General features: G+C 41.4%; 1 non-coding gene across 1 annotated transcript; it reads left to right on the forward strand.

Moving 5' to 3' along the window:
- Nucleotides 1-2,382: 2,382 nt before the first annotated feature.
- Nucleotides 2,383-2,521, forward strand: LOC142441603 (small nucleolar RNA SNORA29). Its single transcript, XR_012782969.1, has one exon. It is a non-coding gene; the product is annotated as a small nucleolar RNA SNORA29 (small nucleolar RNA).
- Nucleotides 2,522-8,720: the final 6,199 nt, after the last annotated feature.

Genomic DNA, 8,720 nt, shown 5'->3' on the forward strand with positions numbered 1-8,720 from the left:
AATGCTATGCAATATTAGATACTAAGTACGATTATGCAAAACACCTCATAACATGAAAGAACCTGGTGGAGATTATACTAACATAAATAAGGGAAGCAAGCAAAAAAGAATAAATATTGATGAGACCATTATTTAAAGAGTCACAGAAAGGCTTACACTTAAAAGAAACATTCTTTCATGGTTATTGGGAATGAGGTCGGTTGGAGGAAAATCCACTGTTAAGATAGTAGAAATCTGCGACGTGTGGTGAAGGGCAAGGCAATACACAGCATCCAAAGAGAGAAGGAGAAAGAGGCCCCAACAGTAAATATTATTACATGTACCATCCTCCAACAACATTAATAAAAAAACATATGTGTGGATACACAGATAGTTGTATAACCCAATAAGAGAAGAAAGTACATATTTGGAGTATCTTCCCACGAATATATAAGATTGGCAATGTATATTGCTTCAATTATATTTGCACATGCTGCAAATATATCCCTATAAAAATGGGTTACAGAGGGGGCTCCATCACAAAGAAACGCGTATCCATAACTGAACACCTCCCAAGATGGAGATACTGGGCTTGGGAGCTACAGACCAGAGTATTTGGGGGATATCTACATCAATCGGCATAACAGAGTCCATAAAGAGAGTGGTGTATATCCTATATTGGTGGGTATCCACTGAGATCTTAAACGTTTATGAGTGGCCCTCTATGTTACAACTATTGATCTTTTTCTGTCTTGAGCAAAGAAGAGTGACAAAATAGAAAATTAAAAAAAAAAATCAGTTCAAAGGACTACCCCAGCGTATGAACTTCAACCTGTGCTATGTTAAGACAAGAAGAAACGGATGGTGTCTAGTTGCCACCCCCATCTGTTCTGAATGAGATGACAACAGCAGGCACTGGATAGAATAGGGTGGGGGGGTGGTGGTGGAGAGAACAAAATTAAAATTCATAAAAATAAATAGCTGACTTACTGGTCTGAGGGAGGCTGGTGGAACCCCTGAGAACATGGGTTTCTGATTCTCGGCAAGAAGCACTGAAGCCACTCCAGGGGTCACGTTTCAATTCTGTTGAAGACAGGCTTACAAAGTGAACAGCAACACCCGGGAGGGACTAGTACTCAGAATAATCAACCACATCAGACCCAAAGAAGGCATTACCCCAAAGTAAAATAAGGCAAGAAACTGAACAAATGAAAATGGGAACCCAAAGTGGAAATGGCTAGAAGGCTGTTACATTGTAGAAATTGCAACCAGGATTATGAAACATTGTGTACAGACTGCTGAATGAGAAACTAATCTGATTTGTAAGCAGTTTTTTCTTTCTTTTTTCAATTAAAAAATTCTTATTTCTCTCTTTCATTCTGAAAGCTTTTACCTAAACCACAATAAAATCTTTAAAACAAACAAAACTACCTAGCCATCTTCTCCAACCCTGCTTTTTGCCTTTTTAAAATGACATTTCTATTCTCCTGATGACTCAATATAAGACTAAGTCATCCTTGGCTCTTCTACCTACAAATCTGGTCAGCAGCTCGGAGCTGTCAAGGATTCATTTCTACTTGGGTCTCCAATTTTTGTTCATAGACTCAGCAGTCAAGAGATCAAATGGCACATTTTGTTGGGCAAATCTGCTGGGGGGAAAAGTTCTTTAAAGTTTTAAACCTCAAATATTTTCCTTTGATTTGCATGTAAAAGCTGAACGATGAAAAGATAAACAAATCGATGCATTTAAAGTTGGTGTTTGATAAGAATATGGATCACAAGGAAATTGAACAGGAAGTAACCCAAGTGAACTGCTCCTTAGAAATGAGGATGATGAAGCCTCTTGCCTTGTTTACATTGGAAGGAAAGGCTGAGTGCTAGTGGGCGGGGGTGGGGAAGAAGCCATGTTTGGGAATGCGAGGCTCTGTGAAAGCCAGAGAGACCCTCAATAAAGCGGAATGACACCGTAGTCACAACAAGGGACTGAAACACAACAATGATTATGAAGATGGCATCATGTTGCTCTCTCATACATAAGGTTGGGGGCGCTGGTTACCTAGCGGTTTTGCATTGAGTAGTGATCCATCAGGTCAGCAGCTTGAAATCACCAGCCGCTCTGTGGGAAAAGGACTGGGCTTTCTACTCCTGTACACAGTCACAGGCTTGGAAACCCGAGGGACAGTTCTGCACTGCCCTACAGGGTCACCGTGAGTCCAGATCAACTGGATAGCAGTGAGTTTGGTTTGGGATACATACCTAAGGTTGCCGTGACTTGGAGATGACGTGGTGACAGCTAACAGCAATGCATTTGACAATGTGTCCTAAACTAGATTATTTTTTTACTATTCCTTCTTCATTTAAGCGTCCATCAATTTTCAATTGCATTATTGAAAATTCCTTTTGGTTCCTATTTGACTACTGCTTCAGATCTTGATAGATTAAAGTGGTTATGTTTGTGGGATAGATTAACATTGCCATGATCTGAAGAGGGAGGATTATTTTTAATGTCCTCCTCCTATGTGAAATGGTTGTTCATTTATAAAAAAAAAAAGAAAGAAAGAAATATGCTTTCGGACTTGTTCACCTGCTTCTCTGTTTGTCAATCAGGCTCTTACTAATATAGCAGTCACAGGAACCCTTCAGAATAATGTGCGACTATCTCCCCAATAGTCACAAGCCTACAGGGTACCTTCATAGGCTAACTTCCGGATTCCTGTTAGTTAAGAAAAGCAGGGGACTGGGACAGGAGGCGCAGCTGAGGCTGATCTGGCCCACAACACATTCACAGAAGTGATGAGTGTGTCCTGTACCTCATAGTTCGAAGTCAGAAGGCAAATGCCACACTTCCATCAAATTCCTGGACATGGGCAGGACACGGTCTTTGTGACCCTCCTACCTGAGTGCACATATATAGAAGACTGGTGCTGAGTCAACGCGTGATGAATCAGGTAGCACTAAATCCACTGCCTTTGAGCCAATCTGATTTGTATACACGCTATCTTGGGGGTATTAAGGCTGTTAGTCTTCATAGGAACACACAGCCTCATCTTTCTCCCGTGGAGCAACTGGTGACTTTGGGGCACTAACTTTGGGGCTACCAGTCTAGTATTTACCTGCCAGTGCCAACAGGGTGCCCAGTGAGACACCAGTTGCCCTAATAAAAAACCCCTGGCCCAGGACCTGGGTGATTTGAATCCAAATGTGTTCCTGTACTTGACTAACCAAGCAATATCTTCTGTTTCTGCTGTTCTGTGGCTCTGTAGCTGTGTTGAGCAACTTCGGTGAAGCTTGCTTGCTTGCTCTGGATCCTGCCTTCAACTTGCCTCATCCTGACCTCTGGATCTGGGGACTTGAGCTAGTGGCCTACTGCCTGACTTGAGTTAACAGCGTGTGTAGCTGTATGAACCAACAATCTGATAGTGTGTGCCTGAGGAGATTGATGTGTTAACTACCGCTGTTGGGGCTTGCTAGCCTCCACAACCACGTGAGCTGTTCCTTAATGGTGCCTGAATGTTGTGGTACATTACAGCAAATGGCAGAACCCTGAGGCGAGGGGGGACACTGAGGGAGCATGGCATAGATACCAGTAATAATGGACTGGCATAGGACTTTGGAAAATGTGAATATTTGAGATAGCATCACTAAAAGAAAGTATGCCTGCATATATATATATATACATATATATATATTTAGTTTTCACTATGTATTTTTAACTGAATAAATTGATCCATAAATTATATCTTAACCCAAATTTGAGCTGCTAAAAATTATCGTGGACAAAATTTTCAATTATTTCAAATATCACCTAATCAGGAATTGAAATGTTGAAAAAAACTTTGTAAGGGATGTAATTCAAACTTCTACATCCAGTGACACAATGTTTTCATGCCCAGTTTCCTTGTTAGAAAGGAATTGTTAAATGGCTTCCTATGATGATTTCTCTCCTCTGCATGCGCTCAACTCTGATGAGCCTCAGGGAAAAATGTTTTCTTCAAATACCACTGCCAATTATAAATTGTAGTGAAGACCACTTATTAATAACTTTATTTTTAAAAGAACCTAGTAAAGTGGCTGCTTAACAAATAGTAGTAACTAACTAGAGTAATTAAATTCACTTGAAGTTAATTATCTTGATTATATATTTTTTAAAAATCTGACAGCAAATTAAGTCTTTTGCAATTTATTTTTGGTTGCTATATGCAAACATAGTGCCCCCTGGAGACCCCAACTATATGTTAATTGATGATAAAGTAGATAGTACTTTTTTCTGGCATCTGTTATGAATTTTAAAAGAAATCTCTCTAGAATATTATCAGAGAATTTATTAAATCTACAGACCTTTCCAACACATATGTTTATAATTTTATATTTTTAACTGTTCCAACAGTGAATTCCCTCACTGGTGTTCCAGCCTCTGACTTCTTTCTCCACATATTCGTGCTCACAGAGCAATTGTCTTTCTTCACCTCATCACAGGTCCAATCAAGTCACTTACCTGCTGAAAACGTGTTGATGGTTCCCTATGGGTCATCCAAAAGTCCAAGTTTGTTAGTATCTATATAAAGTGAGGATCCCAGTCAGTATCCCCTTGCTTACTTCCAATAGTGCCCAAAGTATTTTGTGAAACACTTAGGGTGCTAATAGTTATCCTGTGAAAAGAAAATTTTAAAAACCCCACATGACTAGATGCCAAGTAAATTTGGGACCTGCTGGGTTTTTGTGAAACAGACTTGCTGACTTTAGGAGTTTTCATGGACTTTAACATTGTCGAAGTGGCTCTCTGGAAAGGGGATACTTTGACTATGGGGTGGTGTTGTTTGCTTGCCTATCTATCTATCTATCTATCTATCTATCTATCTATCTATCTATCTATCTATCTATCATCTATCAATCTATTTACTTTAAGATAACCCATTTTGTGCTATAAATCTTAGGCTTCAGGCAACCTAACTGTAACTTAACACTCAGCTCATTATCCTGCACTATGAGTTCCTGTACTCACCTGGCCAGCTATCCCCACTTCTGGTGCATTGTGCAGCCTATTGGCATTTCCAAAAGTCTGACCACAAAATGGTATATGACCCCTCTGTGGAATATCATACTGGCAACTCATATTCACCTTTAAGAATCCAATCTTGAGAGCTATCCCTTGGAGATTTTCCCTAAGACCCTGCTCTATGCAATAATCCCTTATTAAAAACAAACTCTACTGAAATTGTCTCTAAGTAATTAGTTACCTCACTGACTCCCACATATTGAAAGCAGGGATTCTGTTTATCTTATCATTGTCCTAAGAAGAGCAATAAGAAGTACTCATTAACTAAACTGAAGGTAGCAGATGATTTATATGTTTAAGATAGTTATTGTTGTCAGATGCCACTGAGTGACTTCCAACCCACAGCGGCCCTTTATACACCAGAATGAAACACTGCATGCTCCTGTGCCAACCTCACAATTGTTTCTATGCTAAGCCCATCATTACAGCCACTGTGCCAATCCATCTCTTTGAGGACCTTCCTCTTTTCCCCTGTCCCTCTACTGTACCACGCAGGATGTTTTTTACTCCAGGGACTGATCTATCCTTACAACATGTTCAACATGTGTAAGACAAAATCTCTCCATGCTTGCCTCTAAGGAGCACTCTGGCCTTACTTCTTCCAAGATAAATGTGTTTGTCCTTTTAGCAGTCCATGGTACTTTCAATATTCTTTACCAGCACCGCAATTCAAATGCATTGGTTCTTCTTCAGCCTTCCTTTTTCCATGGCCAACTCTCACTTGTATAGGAGGCAACTGATAATTCCATGTCTTGGATCAGGCTCACCTTAATCCTCAAAGTAACGTCCTTGCTTTTCCATATTCTAAGAAGTCTCACGCAACAGATTTACCCAAAGCAACATGTTTCTTTTATCTATTGACTGCTACTTCCATGAGCATTGATTATGGATCCAAACAATAAGAAACACTGGACAACTTCAATTAGTTTTCCATTGTTCACTTGTGAGGATTTTCCTCTTTTTTACATTGAGTTGTAGTCTCCACTGAAGGCTACAGACTATGTAAGCTACTTGTAGACTACTATTTGTTTACACAAATAAATATATTCTAAAATCCAGGTTGATGTTAACAGAGATAGGAATGGAAGGAAGAGTACATTACAGAGTAGACATATTTTCCAAATGCACTAACTTGGGAAAAGGAAAAGGTTCAGAGATATTAGGAAAGAAAATGGATAAACACAGGAAATACAGATTCAGGATATTGTATAAATTGCAATCATTGAGATGAAACAAATTGTATATGAATTATTCACAATATACACTTAAAAATGAAAAATACCTATCAAAAATATTATTCTCATTCTAGGTAAGGGAGAAACACCCCATCTCAATATTCTTTTTAAAAAATCATTTTATGAGGGGCTAATAAAACTCTTTTTACAATCTGTACATACATCATTTGTGTCCAGCACATTTGCATATATGTTGCCATCTCATTCTCAAAACACCCACTCTCCACCTGAGCCCCTGGCATCAGCTCCTCACTTTCCCCTTCCTCCCTCTTACCCCTCCCCCAAACCCTTGATAATTTATAAGTAATTATTATTTTATCGTATCTTATACCATCTGATGTCTTCCTCACCCAGTTCTCTGCTGTCCATCCTCCAGGGAGGAGGTTATATGTAGACCTTGTCATCTGTTTCCTGTTCCTCCCTCACCCTCCCTCCACCTTACCAATGTTGCCACTCTCACCACTGTTCCCGAGGAGCTCATCTGTCCTGGATTCCCCGTATTTCCAGTTCCTATCCGTGCCAGTGAACATCTCCTGGTCCAGCCAGTTATGTAAGGTAGAATTGGGATCATGATAGTGGGGGGGGGGGGGGGGGAGGAAGCATTCAAGAACTAGAGGAAAATTGTATGTTTCATTGTTGCTACACTACACTCTGACTGGTTCGTCACCTCCCCACAGCCCTTCTGCAAGGGGATGTCTAATTTCCCCCAGATGGGCCCTGGGTCCCCACTCTGCACTCCCGCTCATTCACAATGCTATGATTTTGTGTGTGTGTGTTTGTCTTTGATGCCTGATACCTGATCCCTTCGATGCCTTGTCATCTCACAGGTTGGTATGCATTTCCCATGTGGGCTTTGTTGTTTTTCAGTTAGATGGCCCCTTGTTTATGTTCCAGCCTATGGGACCCCAGATTCTATATATTTTGGCAACTGGGCACCATCAGCTTTCTTCACCGCACTTGCCCATGCACCAATTTGTCTTCAGCATTCGCGTCTGGGTAGACTGATGTGCTTCTTCCTTGTGGGCTTTGTTGTTTCTTAGCTAGATGGCCAACTGATTGTCTTCAAGCCTTTAAGACCCCTGATGCTATATCATTTGATAGCCAGGCACCATCAGCTTTGTTCACAACTTTTGCTTATGCACCCACTCTGTCCTCAGTGATCTAGTCAGGACAGGTCAGTGTGCTTCTTTCATGTGGGTTTTGTTGTCTCTCAGCTAGATGGCTGCTTGTTTATCTTCAGGTCTTTAAGACTTCAGGTGCTATATCTTTTGGTAGCTGGACACTATCAGCTTTCTTCACCACATTTGCTTGTGCACCCATTGTCTTCAGCGACTTCAGGTGCTATATCTTTTGGCAGCCAGGCACCATCATCTTTCTTCACCACATTTGCCTGTGCACCTACTGTCATCAGCGATCATGCCAGGCAGGTGAGCATCTCAGACTGCTGAATTGTTAGAACAAAGTGTTATTGTGTTGAGAGAGTTCTTGAGCAGGGGCCCACTGTCCATCTGTTTCCTTAATACTAAACCTATAAATATATGTGCATATATCTATTCCCCCCTCATCTTATATAAATATATTTAGATCTTTATATGTCTGCATTTAAATCTCTATGACTACCCTTTGCCTCCTAGTTCTTTCCTCTGTTTCTTTTTACTTTACTCTTGGCCCACTATTATGTTCTGCCTTCATTTGGGTTTTAGGAATTCCTCTCGGTTACATTGCCCTCGATCCAGCCTTGCCAGACCTCCCACACCCTCCTTGAAACTGATTTTGGATTACTTGTTATTCCCTTGTCCCTGGGCTTGTTAACACCCTCTTCCTCCCCACCCCGCCACCCCTTCCCCCATGTTCCCCCACCCCAGAACTGCCATCCCGTTGGTCTCTCGTCTGGCTTGTTTATTCCACCTATTCCTTCCAGGTAGATATGCTATGTACTAACACAGGATTGAGTACCACAAAGCACCAACAGAAAGTAAAACAATAGCTACAACAACACACGCATCCACACATAAACGTATGAATAGTCCAAGGTCTCTTTGTTTTCCTTCACATGTGCTTTCCAGTCAAGTCTGATGGGGTACCATGTCCTGGAACCACCTTTATCCCTGGGGACTTCATTGATCTGCTTCCCCACTGTTTTGCTGCATGCCCGCAGGGGCTGGCTTCAGCGTGGTGAGCTCATGGCGGGTACAATTCCCGCTGTGTGTCTCTAGTGTTGTCCCCAATAGTGCTATAGGTCAATGAGGAACACTGTGTCCCATGGTGGGGCCGGCCCTGTGGTCATCTCTGTGCATTGCTTTTCTGAGCAGGAACATTGTCCTCAGGGCTTGGTGAGCCAGGGTGTGCATCACTCTTTTCGTATTTCCCCCCTATTCCCTCTCGTTGGTTCTTGTGTGCTCTGACGAGACCAGTTCCTCTTCCCCTCTTCTTGAGCTGTAGCATCAGTG

This window comes from Tenrec ecaudatus, chromosome 2 (assembly GCF_050624435.1).
Source record: "Tenrec ecaudatus isolate mTenEca1 chromosome 2, mTenEca1.hap1, whole genome shotgun sequence".
Lineage (NCBI taxonomy): Eukaryota > Metazoa > Chordata > Mammalia > Afrosoricida > Tenrecidae > Tenrec > Tenrec ecaudatus.